Genomic DNA, 20,090 nt, shown 5'->3' with positions numbered 1-20,090 from the left:
TGTTTTGAGTGAATGGGGATGACGGCTGCGCTGGGAAGGGGAAGCTTAGACTGTCCTAATTGGCTTCCTTGCTTACAGTGCACTAGATAGGCTCACTTCCACTCCTGTTTATTAAACCTCCTTGAGATTGCTACTGAAAGCTGGAGCCACAGCATAACAAACCACCCTGCAACCTGGAACAAGAAGATCAAGGGGGTCTTTTACTAAGGTGCACTGGGGGTTTTAGCGCACGCTAAAAATAGGCGCACGCTAGAGACACCCATAGGAATACATTGGTGTCTCTAGCATTTAGCACGCACCTATTTTTAGCACGCGCTAAAAACGCCAGTGCGCCTTAGTAAAAGACCCCCTCAGTTCCTTATTAAGGTGTGTGTGTGTATTGGAGGGGGGGGGGGGAGACACTTTTAAGCTTGCTTTGCCACTGTTGCTGGTCTAGAGAGCAGCAGCAGCAGGGGTGTGAGTGGGAGGGTATAGAGGAGGCAAGTGCTGGATTGTGGGGGTAAACAGGGGATTTAGGCTACATGGAAAATGGGAGAGAAAGAGGGTAGAAGCTGGATGGAAGGGGGAGAGGGGACAGAAGTTGGATGGAGGGGGGAGAGAAGGTGGACAGAAAGGGAGAGAGAAAGTGGACAGAAGCTGAATAGAAGGGGGAGAGAAGGTGAACAGAAGCTGGATTGAGGAGAGAGCGAAGGTGGAGCTGAAGTTGGATGGAAGGTAGGATTTAATACCATTGGCGGTGGTGGCAGCAGCAGCATGGGTGACGGGGAGAAGAAATGTGTAGTCTAGGGGCACCGTGACCCGAGCAAGTTTGGGAACCACTGACCTAAGGTAATACCGTGGAACCTCCCTATTCCTGGGTCTGCTGTTTTTTGTTTCTTGTTTTTTTTTTTTTGTGGGGGGGGGGGGGGGGGGGGGGGTTACCTGCTGGGAAGTTTTCCTTCTACTCTTACTTCCTCATCGCAAATTGGATCTCTCATCAACTATTGATCATAATGTATTGCTTAATAAACTGGATTCTATTAGGATTGTAAACATGGTACAAAACTAGTTTTCAGCTTATTAGGGAAGCGTAGTTATAGAGTCATGAGAAATAAAGTGTTTTATCTATCTTGGAATTCTGGGTCTGGGGTGCCTCAGGGCTTTCTATTGCCACCAATACTTTTCAACGTATTCTTGGTCTATTATTATGTTCCATGGATTTGTTGTTTTATATTTATACAGATGATGTGAAAATTATGTTTCCAGTCACGATTTAATGACTGATAAATCTAATTTGTGAACTCTTGCTTTTTGAAAAATCACACATTGGATGGCTGCCTACTTTTTTTCAATTAAATACAGAGAAGATGTCAATTTTGTGGGTACATACAAAAGAAATAGCTTTCCACTAGCTGATTTACAGTTTGATAATATACTGATACCCATACAAAATGCAATGAGAAGCTTGGGAGTTTTAATGGATTGAGCCCCAACCAGAGAAGCTCAAATTTGCTGGATTGTTACTACCACTCTTCTTAAATTACATTTCATATGCCAAATTCATTTTTATTTTTTTAACTGATGATTTATAACATCTGGTGTATGCTTTCTTTTTTTCTCAATTGGACTACTGTTATGTTTTGTATTTGGGTTCAATGAAGGGATTGTTATCTCAGATTCAAATGATACAAATATTACTGCTAAGGTCGTTTTGAATAAATCCACATTTGATAGGGCTAATCCTTTGTTGAGATCATGACACTAGTTATCTGTTGTGTTTAAGTGCTGATACTTGCCAATTAACAAGCAATTATTGACATTAATTGGCATTCATTAGAATTTATGAGCAGAACTGTCGAGGCATATTCTATAATGTGCTGAGTGTAAACTCTAAGTCAAATAGTTGAAAAGGGGGCATAGCCATGAGTGTTTCTAAAATCTATATGCATTGTTATGTTTAAATCTTTTTTATTAGTAAACAACATATGGGAAATATACATTGCGTAATTTCTTCCGGTTCAGCTATTGTGCACATTGATCCATACTTTGTTAAACAATGGTTTTAATTTTCACCCCCCCTCCCTTAACTTCCTCCCTCCCATCCCTACCCTCCCCTCTCCCCACCCTACTCCTTCATCTTTTCCGTATCCTCCTGTGTTCAAAAACATTACTGTCAGGGATTTAATATGTGACTTCTCGCTGCTGGTGTCATGGTAGTCCAAAACTGGCTCCAACGTTGTTGGAATTGTGTTCCTTCTGTACAGTCAAGATCCCTTATAGCCATGCGCTCCATACGCATCATATGTATCATGCGTGTCCTCCACTGCTGCACCATGGGAGGTTGGTGGAACATCCACTCCGACAGTATTGTCTGTTTACCCGCGAGTGTGGCTCGCATCACAAATGCTGTATATCCTCGTTTAGGTCTTTTTCCCAATTTTGGGTGTCCAAATAATAAATAAACGTCATAGTACCATGTTTGTCTCCACATATTGGTCACCTGAGTCACAATCTGCTGCCAAAAGTTTTGAATATGTATACAGTGCCAGAGCATGTGTCCCGTTGTAGCTCCCGAGGCTCCACACTTTGGGCATTCACCCCAAGGCGATAATCCCATGTGGAATGCCCTTCTCGGTGGAACATGTAATCGCAGAGCCACCTTATACTGTAGTTCCCAGTGTGCAGCTGCATTTGTAGTCTTCCGAATCTGCAATATATGAGTTTGTAACACCTGTGCAGTTATTGTAATTTGTAAGTCCAGAGTCCAGGTACGTGCTAATTTGACATAGTCCAGTTCCAAAGCCTTGTCTCGTATATGTCTATGGTGATATGCCATGGGTACTTTTTGTTGGGACTCCAGAGAATAAGCTGAGGAAATTTCTTCCTGTACATCCTCTGTTAATGATGTCCATGGTAAGGATAACACGTAGTGTCGCAGCTGTCTGTAGTAAAAATCATCACTGGTAGGCAAGCCATATTTGCTCTGCAACTCATTAAATGGTTTGAGTCTGCCCTCTGTAGTCACCTCCTGAAGGAGATATACTATTCCCTTCCTTTCCCATCTTTTAAATACAGAGTACATTTGTCCAGGTACAAAAGAATAATTGTTACAGATAGGCAAATATGGTGTCACCTTAGATGAGAAATGGTGAAGGCGACACACCCATTCCCAGACAGCCCTAGCAGCTGTCATTATCCCAGAGTGCTTCAGGGGATACGGGACCTCCGCTCCAGTATTATGTAGGTAGTTACCAAAATGTATCCCTGGGGACACACCTAGCTCCAGGGATGTATTAGTATAATCGCTGGTATGCCTGAACCAATCATTTATATGTCTCATACCACTAGCTATACTCAGAAAGCGTATGTTCAGTAATCCCAGCCCCCCGTATTCCACCGGAATGGTCAATATAGAGATCGGCAGTCGCGCTTTCTTCCCCCGCCAGAGGAATTGTTGTGTGTGGCGGTGTAATGTGCGTTCATCTTTTTTTTTTCAAGTATAAAGGTAAGGTTTGGAATATATATGTCCATCTTGGGGCGATAACCATGTTAAAGAGTGCGATCCTACCCAATAGAGACACAGGAAGTGTGCCCCAAGCCCGCAAGGTCTGTATAGTCTCTGTGAGTAATTTATTTACATTAAGATCGTATAACTGGGAAAGGTCTGTCGGTATATGCACTCCTAAGTATGTAATAGAATTCGCTTCCCAGGTGAGAGGAAATTCATCGGTCCATCCCCTGTGTGGGCATTTTACTATTTCAAGAGCTAGCGTCTTGGTCAAGTTCAATTTGAATCCTGAAATTTGTCCGAAGCGTTCTATCTCTTGTATTAGCAGGGCCATGGATCTAGGAGGGTCTGTTATGGTCATCATTAGATCATCTGCGAAAGCTAATACCTTTATATTTTGGCCTGCTATTCGCACTCCCGAAATAGCTGCCTGATTTCTCAATACATGTAGAAGTGGTTCCAATGATATCACAAAAAGGGCAGGAGAGAGAGGGCAACCCTGTCTAGTTCCCCTCATTATTTTAAATTCAGACTCTTTTATACCATTGACAAGGACGCTCGCTCCAGGTCCACAATATAGTGTTTCAATTGCCTGCATGAACCAGCCCTCAATCCCCATCGCCTTCATAGTCTGGAAGAGATATTCCCATCCCACCCTGTCGAAGGCCTTTTCTGCGTCTGCGCTCATTATTACAGATGGGATTTCTTGCCCCTGGCATGATGCTATAGCTAATAATAACCGATGGACATTATGTGTTGCCTGTCTATTTCTAACAAATCCAACTTGTTCAGGGCTTATTAATTTAGGGAGGCATTTTGCCATACGATCTGCCAACATTCCTGCCAGTAATTTGGTGTCAACGTTTATTAGGGAGATTGGGCGAAAGTCTTCTGCTTTATTCAGCGACTTTCTCGGTTTAGGAATCAATGTAATTAAAGCTGTGTTAGCATATTTGGGAAATGTTCCTGTGGCAATCACCTCTTCATAGTACTCCAACAGTGTCTTTTGGGCTTCTAGGGGTAGGGTCTTATAAAATTCCCCGGTGTATCCATCTGGGCCTGGTGCCGATCGGTTCTTTAGTTTTTTAATGGCCTGTTGGAGTTCCGTTAGGGCTAGGGGGGCATTAAGCATAGCTAGGTCTTCCGGTGTTATAGATGGTAGACCCGCCTGGATTAAGTATTCTTGTATCGATTGCTTGTTTACTAAGTTCTCCGCTGAATACAGTTGTGTAAAATGTTTGGTGAAGATTTTCCCAATTTCGCTTTGTGTAACTTTAAGTTTACCATGTTCATCCCTCAGGGCCGCCACCGTCCGGGAACCCCCCCAATGTTTTATTACTTTACTCAGTAGACGTCCCGTTTTATTCCCAAATCGATGTAATTTATATTTATAATACATTGTGGATCTTTTTTCTTTTTCATGGAGCAGGGTATTGAGAGTGATCTGTATGGCCTTTAAGTGTTCCAATGTGGCCTGGGTGGGTCTGGAAATATGTATGCGTTTAGCCATGGAGAGTTGTTTTTCCAGTTGTAATATTGTCGCCGCTCGGCGTTTCTTTTGGATACTACAATAAGCAATAATGTCCCCTCTAAGGACCGCCTTTAATGCGGACCAAAATAAGATTGGGTCTGTCCGTGCATGTTCTTTATTGTGAAATGCGTAGTCTCCCCACTTATCCAATAGGTATTTTTGGAATTGGGGGTCCCTATCCAGGTATACCGGGTACCTCCACCCTGCCCCTCTCATCCTGTCGCCCAGTATTTCTAAATCCAGCCACACCGGGGCGTGGTCGGAGATCTCCTCTGGTCCTATGGTTGCCCCCCTCACCTGGTGGAACATGGTACGGTCTAGAAAAATATAATCCAATCTCGATTGTGTGCCATGCGCCCTTGATCTATGTGTATAATCATGTTCCCCAGGGTGTAATGTCCTCCACACATCCACCAGATCCAAGGCCTTTATAAACATTTGTAATTCTCCTGCCCGTTGTCCTGAGTAGTGTGCCGACTGTGGATTAGTGGTATCCTCTCTTGGGTTTAGAACTAAATTAAAATCCCCGAGTACTAAAATCTTACCCTGTTGGTACTGGAGACATTTACCTCTCAGTGTCCGGTAGAATTCTTTGTCATATTCGTTAGGCCCATATACCCCGATCAGATAGAATTCATACCCTTGTAACCATATTCGCAGCACTATATAACGACCCTGTTTCCCTTTTTCCACCACTGTTACTTTACAGGCCAACCCTTTGCGAAAAAGGACTGCAATACCTCCCTTTCGTCCTTGGGCATTTACCGCATAACAGTCACCAACCCATAATCTTTGTAATTTAGAATGTTCTGTATCATTTAGTCGTGTTTCCTGTATACAGGCTATGTCTGCCCGGTGTCGCTTGAGGGCTGTAAGTATTTTACTCCATTTTACGGGGGACGTTATGCCCCCTACATTCCATGTTATAACTCTAAGTGGCATAATTGTATAATTACATATAAATCCTTATAAGCCATATGAACCGTGCCTACAAGGGACCCTGCATATGTCCTGGTTAACAAATTCCCATTATTTACCATTACAATAATGTCTTTGGAGGGCTCCAACTTTTGTTCCCCATTTACAATATCTGGAGTAGGTTCTACCTTCCCTTCCCCCCCCTCCCCCCTCCTTCCCAACCACACATGTAACCTTTGATCAGCCGCCCAGATATTCTAGGCGGATGACCTGTGACTTCGGTGATCACCTGAAGCTCCCCATTCCCCAATATTCTAAACAGTAAACAGTAATCTTGCTATCCACATATACAGTTAATACTTGCAGTGAATTGCATATTATTTCTGTTTTGCAATGAGTCTTAATCAGGCTGCCTCCAGGATTTTATTGTCCGTTAAATATTTTCTAGCTTCGGCTGCCGTGGAAAATGACTGCCATTTCTCCTGCGCATATATTTTTAGTTGAGCTGGGTATTGTAGTCGAAATCGGACCTTTTTCTGTGCCAGCTCTGAGCAGAGCGGATGGTATTGCTTTCTTTTTTCTTGTACAGCAGTTGAGTAGTCTTGAAATATCAAAATGTTCCTCTTATTATACTTTAGCGAGTCCCGTTTAATTTTGAAGCCTTGTATTATCTCTATTTTATGGCGGTAGTTCATTAGCTTCGCTATAACTGCACGTGGTCTGTTTTCTATCTTCCGTTTTTCTGCCCATGCGGTGTGCTCTTTCAGTAACCATTGGGCCCATCGTGTCCGTGAGCGCTAGCTCTTTAGATAACCAAGATTCCAACCATGTTTCAAGATTGCGCTCAGGGATGGATTCATCCAGTCCGATAATACGAATATTATTCCTTCGTGCTCTATTTTCATAGTCATCTAGAAAGTTGCACTGCTCCACCAATTGCTGCCTTAAATCTGCAATATCAGGGCCAAACCCTCGTGAATCATCCTCCGTTGCCGAGACCCTCGTCTCTAGGTCTCCAAGCCGGATACTGAAGCCATCCAAAGTTGTCTGGTAGGCCTCTAGTTTGTTATTCAAACTTATCCATTTGGGTTCCCAGGCCCTCTCGGTCGCTTGCGTCAACTGGTGGAGCTGGGCGTCTCCGTAAACGTGGGCCCTGATGGCGCGGTCTCCTCCAGCGTCTTAGCGTCGCCGCTACTCGCTTTGCTTCTATCTTTTTTAAATGTTTTTTGCGCCATAGTTGTGGGCGAATTGTTAGAAATTTTTCCATATAAGGTAATTACGCTGCCTTACTTCTTGTTGTGGATAGCGATATTTTAAGGGGATTAAGGCTTCGGAGCTTCAGTATCGAGCTGCACGTGGGCCCTGATGGCGCGGTCTCCTCCAGCGTCTTAGCGTCGCCGCTACTCGCTTTGCTTCTATCTTTTTTAAATGTTTTTTGCGCCATAGTTGTGGGCGAATTTGTTAGAAATTTTTCCATATAAGGTAATTACGCTGCCTTACTTCTTGTTGTGGATAGCGATATTTTAAGGGGATTAAGGCTTCGGAGCTTCAGTATCGAGCTGCACTCGAGCTCATGACGTCCCTATATGCATTGTTATAGAACACAACCAGTCTGCGCCTAACTGAGGTATTGGCATTTGTACCAGGTTTTACGGGGGTAACCGCCCCTGATTAAATTTAGTCGCATGTACAGGCGCTTGACTATTCTATAAACCATATGGAAATGTAGGCTTATTCTAAAAAGTATGACAAAATTGAGGTATACTTTATAGATGCACGTAGGCTGCACTGAATTTTTAGGCATGATATATAGAATCTATTCCAAAATGTCATTTTTTAAAATGTCTCTCTTGCAAGTCTTAAGTGAGATCTACCCTGGAACAACTGCTTCACTCCAATAAATTGGATTTGTCGTTAACTCTTCATGTATAGTTGTCATCTTAATATAAGAAATTATTCATGGATATGGTACAGTGGTTTTCAACTTGTGTGGAGCGAACATCCAGGAGGTGTGTAGCATTGTCAGCACACAAAGAACACCAGCTGCAGTGGTGTTCCATCACTGGTTTTGATGTTGTTCTTGTTTTCTTCTTGGAAACTGTACATCTTGCTCTCATCTGTTACCTGCCCCACTCTCATGAGTTGAGCATCTTTCCGTCGTCTTCACTCAGTCCCCCTCCTCTCACCTCCAGCTCTTTCAAATTGATCTTCTTTGCCAGCAGTGCTAACTTACTGCCCAGGCCGACCCAAAGTCTTTCCTCAACCAGGTCCTACCCCCTCTGATGCAATTTCCCTGTTTGTGAGTTGCTTTGCTGAAGAAACATTTTAAGGAAGTCTTGCTGTTAGCATATCTGCTTACAATGTGATTAAAGAAAATAAGGAGAAGGGAGCGTGCAATGTCTCATCTGCTAATTCAGCTGCATCTTTTATTTTGCTCAATTTTTTGAGATGAATCAATACGAAATTTCAGTGTGTGCTACCCTCCTGGCCATTTTTACTTCTGAGGATAAATCTGTTTTATTGAGATTGTATTTTAAAACATTGCCCCATGTAAGCCGCATTGAGCCTGCCATGAGTGGGAAAGCTCGGGGTACAAATGTAACAAAAATAAAATAGATACTATTGGAGATTCTACATGGAATGTTGCTATTCCACTAGCAACATTCCATGTAGAAGGCTGCGCAGGCTTCTGTTTCTGTGAGTCAGATGTCTTGCACGTACGTGCAGGACGTCAGACTGACAGAAGCAGAAGCCTGCGCGGCCACATTGGTGATCTGCAAGGGCCGACTTCTACATGGAATGTTGCTAGTGGATTAGCAACATTCCATGTAGAATCTCAAATAGTAGTAACAATGGAGGCGTGGCCTAGTGGTTAGGGTGGTGGACTTTGGTCCTGGGGAACTGAGTTCAATTCCCACTTCAGGCACAGGCAGCTCCTTGTGACTCTGGGCAAGTCACTTAACCCTCCATTGCCCCCTGTAAGCCACATTGAGCCTGCCATGAGTGGGAAAGTGTGGGGTACAAATGTAAAAACAACAAAAGATTAAGAAAAATCAAGTGTTTTCAGATGTAGCTAGGGCCAAGCAATTGAGAAGAAAACCTTTCCTCATATTGAAAGCTAGAACACTTGCAGTGGGAAGTAATTTTCTTTTTCTGAAGTTTCCCTGAAAATGTCTAGCAAAGTTTTCTGATGCTAAGTGCCCCTTTTACTAAGCCGCAGTAGTAATTCCTGGCACAGCAAATGTGCAAAGCCCATTCAATGCCACATGGGAATCACTACCATGGCTTTATAAAAGGAGCCCTAAATAGGTTTTCTGCCACTCAGCACAATTAGATTATTGTTAGATAAAAAAAGCACAAAAATTATGGTTAAAAAGCACATATGGGATTAAGGGCAGTTTGAGGATAAGGACATACAGGTCCTTTTAACCCAGTATCCTGTTTGTAACAGCGTCCAATCCAGGTCACAAAATCCTTACAGAATCCCAAAGGGATGTCTTGGTGATGATTGTTTCTAAGGTCTTGAGTGGGTTGAATGCTAGTTTTTTTTGTTTTTCTTTACTTATGACTAGCTGGTATGTTCCTTCTTGTGTGCTGTGTTCATGAGAAACAAAAGTATTAGATGTACCAAATCAGGCAGTCCAGCTAATAGAGACTAGGCAGCATGCTTTTACCTGTTATGCTTCTCAATTATGGAAAATAATTCTAGGGACCTGCAATTCTGCACAGATTTATTTCATTTTATAGGCTGCTGGAAGCTTGGTTTTATTAGTTAAGTGATATGCCTCTATACTGCTATTAATCCTCATGTACCTGTTAAGTTTAAGGATTGTTGTTTTACTGTATTTCTTAGTGTTCTACTTGTATCATGTGCTTCCAGATATTTTTCCATACTGTGAGTAGCCTGAGGCCTTTTCTGGAAAAAGATAGATAAATTGATAGATATAGATGATGGATAAATAGTTATAGATTAGATTTATCTGTATATATAGGCAAACATAGATAGAGACAGATACATATGCACAGATAAATATAACACACACACTCCTTTCATTAGAATAGCTATTGAAGATTAGAACATTTGATAATACATATTTTCTCACTATATATATATATATATATATTGTAAAGAGTATGTAGGCAGCCCTGGGGAACAGAAAGAAAAGAGGAGAGAAAGGGACTACAAATTTCAGCATGCCCCAAAGGAACCCTGGGGTAAGCAAGAATACCCCAGGTACAGGCAGGCAATCCCCAGGGAAGAACCCGAAATAGGAAACTACAACTCCCAGCATGCCCCAAGGGAACCGGGGGATAAGAGAAACTATGTGCATTCCCGGGAGAGACCAGAGGAGGGCCGCAGGGGAAGGAGTAAGGCTGATTCTCCACCTGGTGGAAGAGGTGGTGGAACAAGTGGGTGGAGATAGAAGGGACTCCAAAGAACTTTAATGAAGAAAAGGCTGAGCAGCTGGGAGAGGGGCGGGGTGAAGAGAATATGGATTGGGCTCCTGAGGAGAGAGAGGCAGAGAGTGAACCTTGCCCTATGGAGTTGACTGAACCGGAGAACACCCTGGAAGAGCCGATGGACTTTTCAGCTCTGGCTCAGCGAAAGCCAAGGAGGTAGCGGGGCCAAGCCGGGTCATGCGGGAGGAGGTCAGGTAAGAGAGAGTGACTGACCAAGAGGGTGGGACCCTAGGCTTTGAGCCCGCGCAGAGCCATATTGTGTTTTAAAGCTGGAATTGAAAGTGAACTGTGTTTTGAAAGCCTGGCTGTGTTTTGAAAGCCTGGCTAACCTGAACTGTGTTTTGAAAGCCTGGCTAACCTGAACTGTGCTTTGAAAGCCTGGCTGTGTTTTGAAAGCCTGGCTAACCTGAACTGTGTTTTGAAAGCCTGGCTAACCTGAACTGTGTTTTGAAAGCCTGGCTGTGTTTTGAAAGCCTGGCTAACCTGAACTGTGTTTTGAAGGCCAGGCTGGGGTTTTAAAGCCTGGCTAAACTGAACTGTATTTTGGTAAGCCTAGCTAAACTGAACCGGGGGTTTTTTTTTTTTTCCTTTAGCTGCTCCTCTCTAGGAGAGGAAGAGAGAGGACGCAGCTGCTGAAGCCTGGCCGGTGTACCAAACCGGCTTGAGTAAGGTACACGGTAACAGGGATTTGTTTTGTGTTTTGGATCTGTACTTGGGAGAAGGAGGGACGCCCTTCCTATGCAATAAACAGCTTTATTTGGAGTTGGAGGTGAGCACGGCTGGAGAGTGTTCTTTTGTTTGGGGAGCTGCAACTTCGGAGTGAAGGTGAGCAACGTAACAATTGGTGTCAGGAGTGGGACCCCTTTTCGGACCTGTTGCTCGAGGAGGCCAAGACCAGCAAAGCCGAAAAGCCCGACGGAGGGGCCAACGCTGAGAAAGGCGCAGACCCGTCTAGGGTTCCGGTAAGCGGGGCCTAGATTGGGGGGGGGGAATAAAGGGATCTTAGAAAAAGGGAAACAGAAGTCGGGAAGTCGCACTTGGAGTTTGTCCTCTGTTTTTTCCCCCCCAGGAGTCGCGGAGCCGGACCCAGGATGGACCCCAAGGAGATCTTCGCGTGGATGACGATGCAGTTCCAGAAACAGCAGGAACTGACCAATAAGATGGTGGAGGACTCCTTGACGGCTGCACGAGAGCAGCAACAACCGGTGCTGAATATGCTCCAAGACTTTTTTCAGAGGGGGATCAATGCTCCAAGGGACGTGGGAGCCGGAGTAACCGGACAGGGGCCAGGAGGCAGCGGTGCGGTAGGACCTTTATCCTTGAACTCACTTACTTGGGGAAAGTTGTCTGAGCAGGATAATGTAGATGATTTCCTGACCGCATTCGAGAGGGTGGCGGTGGCCGCAGGATGGCCCCAAGAGCAGTGGGCCATGCGGTTAGTGCCTTCATTATCTGGGGAGGCTCTCGCAGCCTTTAGAGACTTGGCTCCTGGGGATGCTGCCCACTATGGGAGGTTAAGAGAGGCCATTAAGGACCATTACGGACTAAGTACCCAGGCTTATAGGCGTAAGTTTCGGTCCACTAAATGGGAAAAGGGAGAAATCCCTAAAGCGGTGGCCACTAAACTGATGGACTTGGTAAAAAAATGGTTGGAACCTGATCGCCACTCCACAGGAGAGATTCTTCAAGAATTGGTAGTGGAACAATTCCTGCAGGGCCTTCCCAGGGAGATTAGGGCAGGATTAGTCCAAAGGGGTTGTAAGACAGTGGAGGCCGTGACTGCAGGGTTGGAGTGTTACTTGGAAGCCCAACGTTGGGGAGGACCCGACCTGGAGGGGGGGAAGCCCCGACCTCAAGGAGGCTGGGGGCCCAAAAGTTCCTTCTTTAAGACAGATCCCCAGGCAGTGAAGCACGAGTACAGCGGGGTGGGTAAAAAGCCAGTAGTACCCGCAGGCCCTGGGAAAAAGGCTACCTCGTATGGAGGAAAAATGTGTTATAAGTGTGGGACAGAGGGGCACTTCCTGAAGGATTGCCCAGGTCGGGAGGGATGGACCTCGCAGGTGGCCCAAGGGTTTAGGCCACGGTATACTGCCAAGGTGGAGGTGGAGGGTTTACCGATTGTAGCCATGTTAGACTCCGGGGCAGACCAGTCCATGATCTCTAGGAGGTTATGGGAACAAATAAGGAAAAAGAGAACACGAGGTCAGGATACCTATGAGGGAGCAGTGGCTATTCAATGTATACATGGGGCCAGTACTCGTTATACCCTCCATAGAGTTCACTTGAAGGGGCCCACAGGGGAGATAGAGATAGCTTTGCCGTTCTGCCCCGGTTGCCACAGGAGATGATTTTAGGAAGGGACTGGCCCCCGTTTACCGAATGTATTAGTGAGAAAAGAGTGTTGGTAACAACCCGCGCTCAGGCTCGGCGGGACCCGGAGGTGGAGGAAGAGGAAATAGGAGGGATTTTTCCTTTTCAGGGGGAGGTCCTAGGGGAGCCAGGAAAAGAGAGAAAGGGGAAAGCTTTGAAGAAAAAGGAGCAGAGGGGTAGACGGGAGGCATTGGAGCAGGCGCGAAAAGAAAGTTATCTGCCAGTAGCCCCGAAAGAATTGAGGGAACAGTTTCCCCAGTTTCATAGGGAGCAAGCCAATGACCCCACTTTAGAATATGCTTGGGGAAGGGCACGACAAGGTGAAGGCAGGGAGGCTCCGGGGTTCCTGATAGAAGGGGACATACTATATCGCAGGGTACCCAACTGGGAGAACTCTGAGTCTGGGAGACAGCTAGTAGTCCCCCAAGCTTTTCGCCCCCTGGTAGTAAGGCTAGCTCATGATCACCCTTTGGGGGGGCATAAGGGCTCCCAAGCTACCCTGACTCAGATATTGGGGCGCTTCTATTGGCCCGGAGTTTATGGGGAGGTGGAGAAGTATTGTAAGTCCTGCCCCAACTGTCAGAAGGTGGCCGACCGGCTGCCACCTAGGGCACCTTTAAAGCCCCTGCCTAGGGTGGAACAACCGGTGAGGAGAATAGCCATGGATATTATTGGTCCGGTAACAAAATCCCAGAGAGGTTTCCTCTATGTGTTGGTGATTATGGATATGGCCACTCGGTACCCATGGGCCTTACCTTTGAGAAGCCTATCAGCAAAGGGCATTGCCAGGGAACTGATAAAAATCTTTTGTGAGGTTGGCTTCCCCAAGAAGTTTTGACAGACCGGGGGTCCAACTTTATGTCAAGTACCTTAAGGCAAGTGTGGGAGGCTTTTGGGATAAAGCATATCCATACAGCGGCCTACCATCCTCAAACCAATGGGATGGTGGAACGCTTTAATAGAACTTTAAAGGGTATGTTAAAAAAAGCGTTAGGCGAGGATAGGACAGGGTGGGACCAACTGTTGCCCTTTGTGCTATATGCCTACAGGGAAAAGGTGCAAGACTCATTAGGGGTTTCGCCTTATGAACTAATGTTTGGCAGGAGGCCAAGGGGGATTTTAGATATATTGCAGGAACATTGGGTACCTCCGGAAGCATCTGATCAGTCAGTGGTCGAATATTTACAGGATCTGAGGGCCAGATTGGACAAGTTACAGGAATATTCCCAGGATAGGCTAGAACAAAGCTAGAACCAACAAAAGGAATATTATGATAAAGGTACTCGGGAAAGGGAGTTTATAGTAGGAGATAGGGTCCTTATCCTGATCTCCGAAGACCCTCATAAGTTTGCCTCTAGGTGGAAGGGACCCTGGGTTGTAAGGAGGAGATTAGGGCCTCTCACGTATGAGGTGGTGAACGAGAAGGGCCGGGTCCAAACCTTCCATGTCAACCTGATGAAACCCTGGGTAGCAAGGGTAGGCTTCCAGACTCGGGTGGAGGAAAAGGATGGAGAGGAGTTGGGACCCCAAATAAGAGATATTTTCAAGCCCGGGGAGCCAGGGGTTAATTCCCGGCTGACACTGGTACAAAAGAAGGAGGTAGGAAGGCTCCTGAAAGGGTTTGATGATGTATTGACGGCCTGTCCGGGGAATACTCACCTAGTGGAGCATGACATTATAACAGAAAGGGGTAAAGTAGTGCGGCAAAAGCCATACAGGCTTTCCCCCATGAAAAGGAGGGAGGTTATAAAACAGGTACAGGAAATGTTAGACTTCGGGGTGATTGAGGAGTCCAATAGCCCCTAGTCAAGTCCAGTGGTGTTAGTGCCAAAACCCGAGGGGGAGTGGAGATTTTGCATAGATTTCCGCCAGCTTAATAATATCTCTCAAGCAGACGCATATCCTATGCCCTATATTGAAGAGCTGGTGGACCGGCTAGGATCTGCCCAATATCTCACTACCCTGGACTTGACAAAAGGGTACTGGCAGATTCCACTTACTCCTGGGGCCCAAGCTAAGACGGCCTTTAGTACGCCCATAGGCCTGTACCAGTTTAAGAGATTACCCTTTGGCCTTAATTCCGCGGCGGCGAGCTGCCAGAGGTTGCTGGACAGGGTGCTCCGACCACATCAGACCTACGCCGCTGCGTATATGGATGATGTGGTAATACATAGTGAAGACTGGAACACCCATTTAAACCAGGTAGAGGCAGTGCTGCAGGCTTTTAGGGAGGCAGGACTCACCCTGAACCCAAAAAAATGCTATTTTGCGCAGTACCGGGTGAAGTATTTGGGCTATACGGTGGGAAGGGGAGAGGTGTGCCCCTTATTAAATAAGGTTAAAAGCATCCAAGAGTTTCCCAGACCCAACACCAAGAAACAATTACGTAGCTTCCTGGGGATGGTAGGGTATTACCGCAGGTTCATCCCTCATTTTTCCTCAATGGCCACTCCTTTAACCGACATGCTGAGAGGGAAGAATCCCGACCACTTGAGGTGGGGAGGGGAGGAGGCGAGGGCATTTGAACAGATGCAGAGGGCCCTGTGCCAGGAACCTGTGTTGAAGGCAGTTGATTTTGAAAAGCCCTTTGTCCTTCAAACAGATGCTTCGGGTAGGGGGTTAGGAGCAGTACTGTCCCAGGAGCATGAAGGGGAGGAACACCCGGTACTCTACTTAAGTCGGAAGCTCCTACCTCATGAGGAGCATTACTCTACCATAGAAAAGGAGTGTTTAGCCATACGATGGGCAGTGCAAGAATGTAGTGTCTATTTGGAAGGGAGATAATTTAAGTTGGTAACGGACCATGCTCCCTTGAAATGGCTGAATATGATGAATAATAATAATCGGAGACTAATGCGTTGGTACCTAGCGCTGCAGCCTTTCCAATATTCAGTGGAGCATCGCCAAGGGCGATGTTTAGGAAATGTGGATGCCCTGTCCCGAGTAGGGGAGGAGAATAAGAAAGAATGGGGGGGATGGAAATTTAAGGGGCGGGGGGTATGTAAAGAGTATGTAGGCAGCCCTGGGGAACAGAAAGAAAAGAGGAGAGAAAGGGACTACAAATTTCAGCATGCCCCAAAGGAACCCTGGGGTAAGCAAGAATACCCCAGGTACAGGCAGGCAATCCCCAGGGAAGAACCCGAAATAGGAAACTACAACTCCCAGCATGCCCCAAGGGAACCGGGGGATAAGAGAAACTATGTGCATTCCCGGGAGAGACCAGAGGAGGGCCGCAGGGGAAGGAGTAAGGCTGATTCTCCAACCTGGTGGAAGAGGTGGTGGAACAAGTGGGTGGAGAAAGAAGGGACTCCAAAGAACTTTAATGAAGAAAAGGCTGAGCAGCTGGGAGAGGGGCGGGGTGAAGAGAATATGGATTGGGCTCCTGAGGAGAGAGAGGCAGAGAGTGAGCCTTGCCCTATGGAGTTGACTGAACCGGAGAACACCCTGGAAGAGCCGATGGACTTTTCAGCTCTGGCTCAGCGAAAGCCAAGGAGGTAGCGGGGCCAAGCCGGGTCATGCGGGAGGAGGTCAGGTAAGAGAGAGTGACTGACCAAGAGGGTGGGACCCTAGGCTTTGAGCCCGCGCAGAGCCATATTGTGTTTTAAAGCTGGAATTGAAAGTGAACTGTGTTTTGAAAGCCTGGCTGTGTTTTGAAAGCCTGGCTAACCTGAACTGTGTTTTGAAAGCCTGGCTAACCTGAACTGTGTTTTGAAGGCCAGGCTGGGGTTTTAAAGCCTGGCTAAACTGAACTGTATTTTGGTAAGCCTAGCTAAACTGAACCGGGGTTTTTTTTTTTTTTGCTTTTAGCTGCTCCTCTCTAGGAGAGGAAGAGAGAGGACGCAGCTGCTGAAGCCTGGCCGGTGTACCAAACCGGCTTGAGTAAGGTACACGGTAACAGGGATTTGTTTTGTGTTTTGGATCTGTACTTGGGAGAAGGAGGAACGCCCTTCCTATGCAATAAACAGCTTTATTTGGAGTTGGAGGTGAGCACGGCTGGAGAGTGTTCTTTTGTTTGGGGAGCTGCAACCTCGGAGTGAAGGTGAGCAACGTAACAATATATATATATATATATATATCTAATATAATAAAAGGCACCCTCAACGTTCTGAGGACAACGTTCTGAAGTCACTCAGACTCCCAGAACGGTTCGTAAGTTCGTGGTGGTGAAGCCACTGAACGACTTGCTGCCCCGCCCTCGCATCAAACGTCATGACGTCGAGGGCGGAAAACCAACAGAAAATGAAAGCAGGGACCGCATCAAGGAAGGGGGAGGAGTAGGGAAATACGCGGAGCGTGTTTCCCTACTCCTTCCCCTGCCAAGGAAACGCTGGCTACCAACCGTGCCGTGCGCTCCTCAGGTAGCCCCGCCCCGACCGTCCGAGCACCACTCTCCCTCCCTCCCAAGTTCAGCAACGCGCGACGGCGACGTGGTGGGGGCGCTCCGCCCCAGATGTCAGCAGGTGGGGGGGTGCTCCGAGTCCTCTCCCAGCAACGCGCGACGGCGACGTGGTAGAGGCGTTCCGCCTCAGATGTCAGCGGGTGGGGGGTGCTGCGAGTCCGCTCCCGGCGCTATCCTGCCTTTAAAACCCAATTTGAAGCGCTGGAGTAACAGGCAGCAGCGCCTCGCGTCTGCCCTTCTACTAAAAATCTCTTTGACGACGTCATTGGGCCTTCCCACATTGAGTCCCGCCCTCCTCTCAGGTAACTTCCAATTACCGCGAGGGCGGGTGGGACTCAATGTGGGAAGGCCCAATGACGTCGTGGAAGAGATTTTTAGTAGAAGGGCAGACGCGAGGCGCTGCTGCCTGTTACTCCAGTGCTTCAAATTGGTTTTTTTTTTTAAGGCAGTGAGGGTGGTGGGCCTGGGCGGCAGGAGAATGGAGCTGGTAGGTGGGGAGGGACTCAGATGGGAGAAGGGTGTGGGGCTCTCAGGTGGGGGGGAGGGGGTTCTCAAATGGGAAGGAGACTGAGGTGGGAGGGGTTCATGGATGGGAGAAGCAGAAGGGGGTGGGGAGGGGGTTCTTGGATAGTTGAAGGGGACGGGTGGGGAGGGGACTGGGGTTCTTGGATGGAGAGACTGGGGAGGGGGTTCTCGGATGGGGAGAGGACTGGGATTCTTGAATGGGAGAAGGGGACTGAGGTGGGGAGGGGGTTCTTGGATACTTGAAGAGGACGAGTGGGGAGGGGACTGGGGTCTTTGGATGGGAGAGACTGGGGAGGGGGTTCTTGAATGGGAGAAGGAGACTGAGGTGGGGAGGGGGTTCAAGGATGGGGGAGGGGGTTCTTGGATGCTTGAAGGGGACGGGTGGGAAGGGCACTGGGGTTTTTGGATGGGAGAGACTGGGGAGGGGGTTCTTGAATGAGAGAAGGGGACTGAGGTGGGGAGGGGGTTCAAGGATGGGAGCGCTTCATGAAACCCCATACACACACACTCACTCTCTCATCTGGCAGCGCTTCCTGTACCCCCTGCCCCCCCCCCCCACACACACACACTCCCTCACTCTGTCATCTGCCATTGCTTCCTGAACCCCTCCCCCCCCCCCACACACACATACTCACTTACTTTCATCTGGCAGCGCATCCAGAATCCCCCACACCCCTCTTCTTCCAAGCTGAACCCCTCCAACACATCCCCCCCATCCAGTGTTGCCAGGTGGGCGGTTTTACCGCCCAATTGGGCGGTTTTCCGCGACCCGCCGCGGGAAATTTTTGCCCGCGGCGGGTTGCGGTTTTTTGGGCTGGTTTTTGTGCTTCGGGCGGTTTTTTTCGGCCGCGGGGGGGCGGGGTTAGTGACGTTTTTGGGTGGGGTTAATGACGTTTTGGGCGGGGTTAGTGACGTGGGAGGCGGGGCCGATGACGGGGAGGCGGGGCCGATGACGGGGAGGCGGGGCCGATGATGTAAGAGGCGGGGCCGATGACGGGGAGGCGGGGCCGGTGACGTGGGAGGCGGGGCCGGTGACGGCGGGGGCGGGGTTTATGACGGCGGGGGCGGGGGTGATGACGCGGGGGTGGGGGTGTCAGGGGCGGGGTTTGTGTTTGGGCGGTTTTTGGGCTGTTTTTTGGGCTCCAGTGGGCTGGAAAAAAAATTTCCACCTGGCAACCCTGCCCCCATCCCACACACACACTCTCTCTCTCTTCCTCTCCTCCAGCACACCAATTGCTTAGGTGCAGTGGCAGCAATCTCAGACACCAGAGAAAGAGGGGGGCCTGACACCATAGAGAGAGAGGGAGGGAGGGAGGTATCTCTGTCACACACACATACACTCTCTCTCTCACAGACAATGTGTTTCTGTCTCTCACTCTCATACACTCTATGTCTCACATTGTATCACATTCACTCTCTATGTGTCACACAGTCACTTACATACTCGCTTGATCTCATACACTCAGTCTCACAGACAATCTGTGCCTCACACACACTCTCATTCACGCACACACTGTATCTGTGTGAAACACACTCTCTCTCTCTCTATCACACTGTGTCTCCCATACGCAATTGCACACACTCTCATTCTCACACACACACTCTCTCACAGACACGCTCACACCCAGACTCACTCTCTCTCTCACACACACTCACACTTTCACTCTCTCTATCACACACAGTCACTCTCACATACACTCTCCAAAACATACACATTATGAGGAAAACCTTGCTAGCGCCCGTTTCATATGTGTCAGAAACGGGCCTTTTTTACTAGTATATATATATATATATATATATATATATATATATATATATATATATATATATATATAGTGAGAGAATATGTAATATGAAATGTAATGCATGGATACATTAGAGATAGAGATTGTCTCCTTTGAGAGTTAGGGATTGAGATTATCCTTATTGTTACTGTGTTAGTCTTTTGAATAATTTTAAGGATGATGATTGTATGTTATGGATGTTTGTTTCTTTTTACCTTTTTAATTACTATGGAGTTCTCTTCTATAAGATGTTATTTACATTTGTCAGCCACTGTGATTTGAATTTACAACAATGGCAGGATAACAAAGGTTAATAAACGATAAACATTTGTTAGACCATCAAACATTGACCCCCATAGTTCCCTGCTAAGACAGTATTTGAAATATCAGTAAAAGAAGACCATATTCAGTATACAGGAATGAGAGCTTCCTGGGAGTGCACAAATCTTTCAAAAATATTACTTGGTGTAACTGGCAATATGTAACAGCTTCATATTTTAGTGATCTTTTCATATATACTCAGAGGAGAGTTATCTACCACTTTTACATTTTTATTTAATTTATTTATTTATAACATTTGTATCCCACATTTTCCCACCTGTTTGCAGGTTCAAA

General features: G+C 47.0%; 1 protein-coding gene across 1 annotated transcript in view; it reads right to left on the bottom strand.

The window, feature by feature from the left end:
- LOC115474986 (sodium- and chloride-dependent neutral and basic amino acid transporter B(0+)-like) overlaps positions 1-20,090 on the bottom strand; it is a 104,786-nt gene that overhangs the window by 20,698 nt on the left and 63,998 nt on the right.

Source organism: Microcaecilia unicolor, chromosome 7 (assembly GCF_901765095.1).
Source record: "Microcaecilia unicolor chromosome 7, aMicUni1.1, whole genome shotgun sequence".
NCBI classification, from domain to species: Eukaryota; Metazoa; Chordata; class Amphibia; order Gymnophiona; family Siphonopidae; genus Microcaecilia; species Microcaecilia unicolor.
This window is presented reverse-complemented; position numbering and strand designations above follow the sequence as displayed.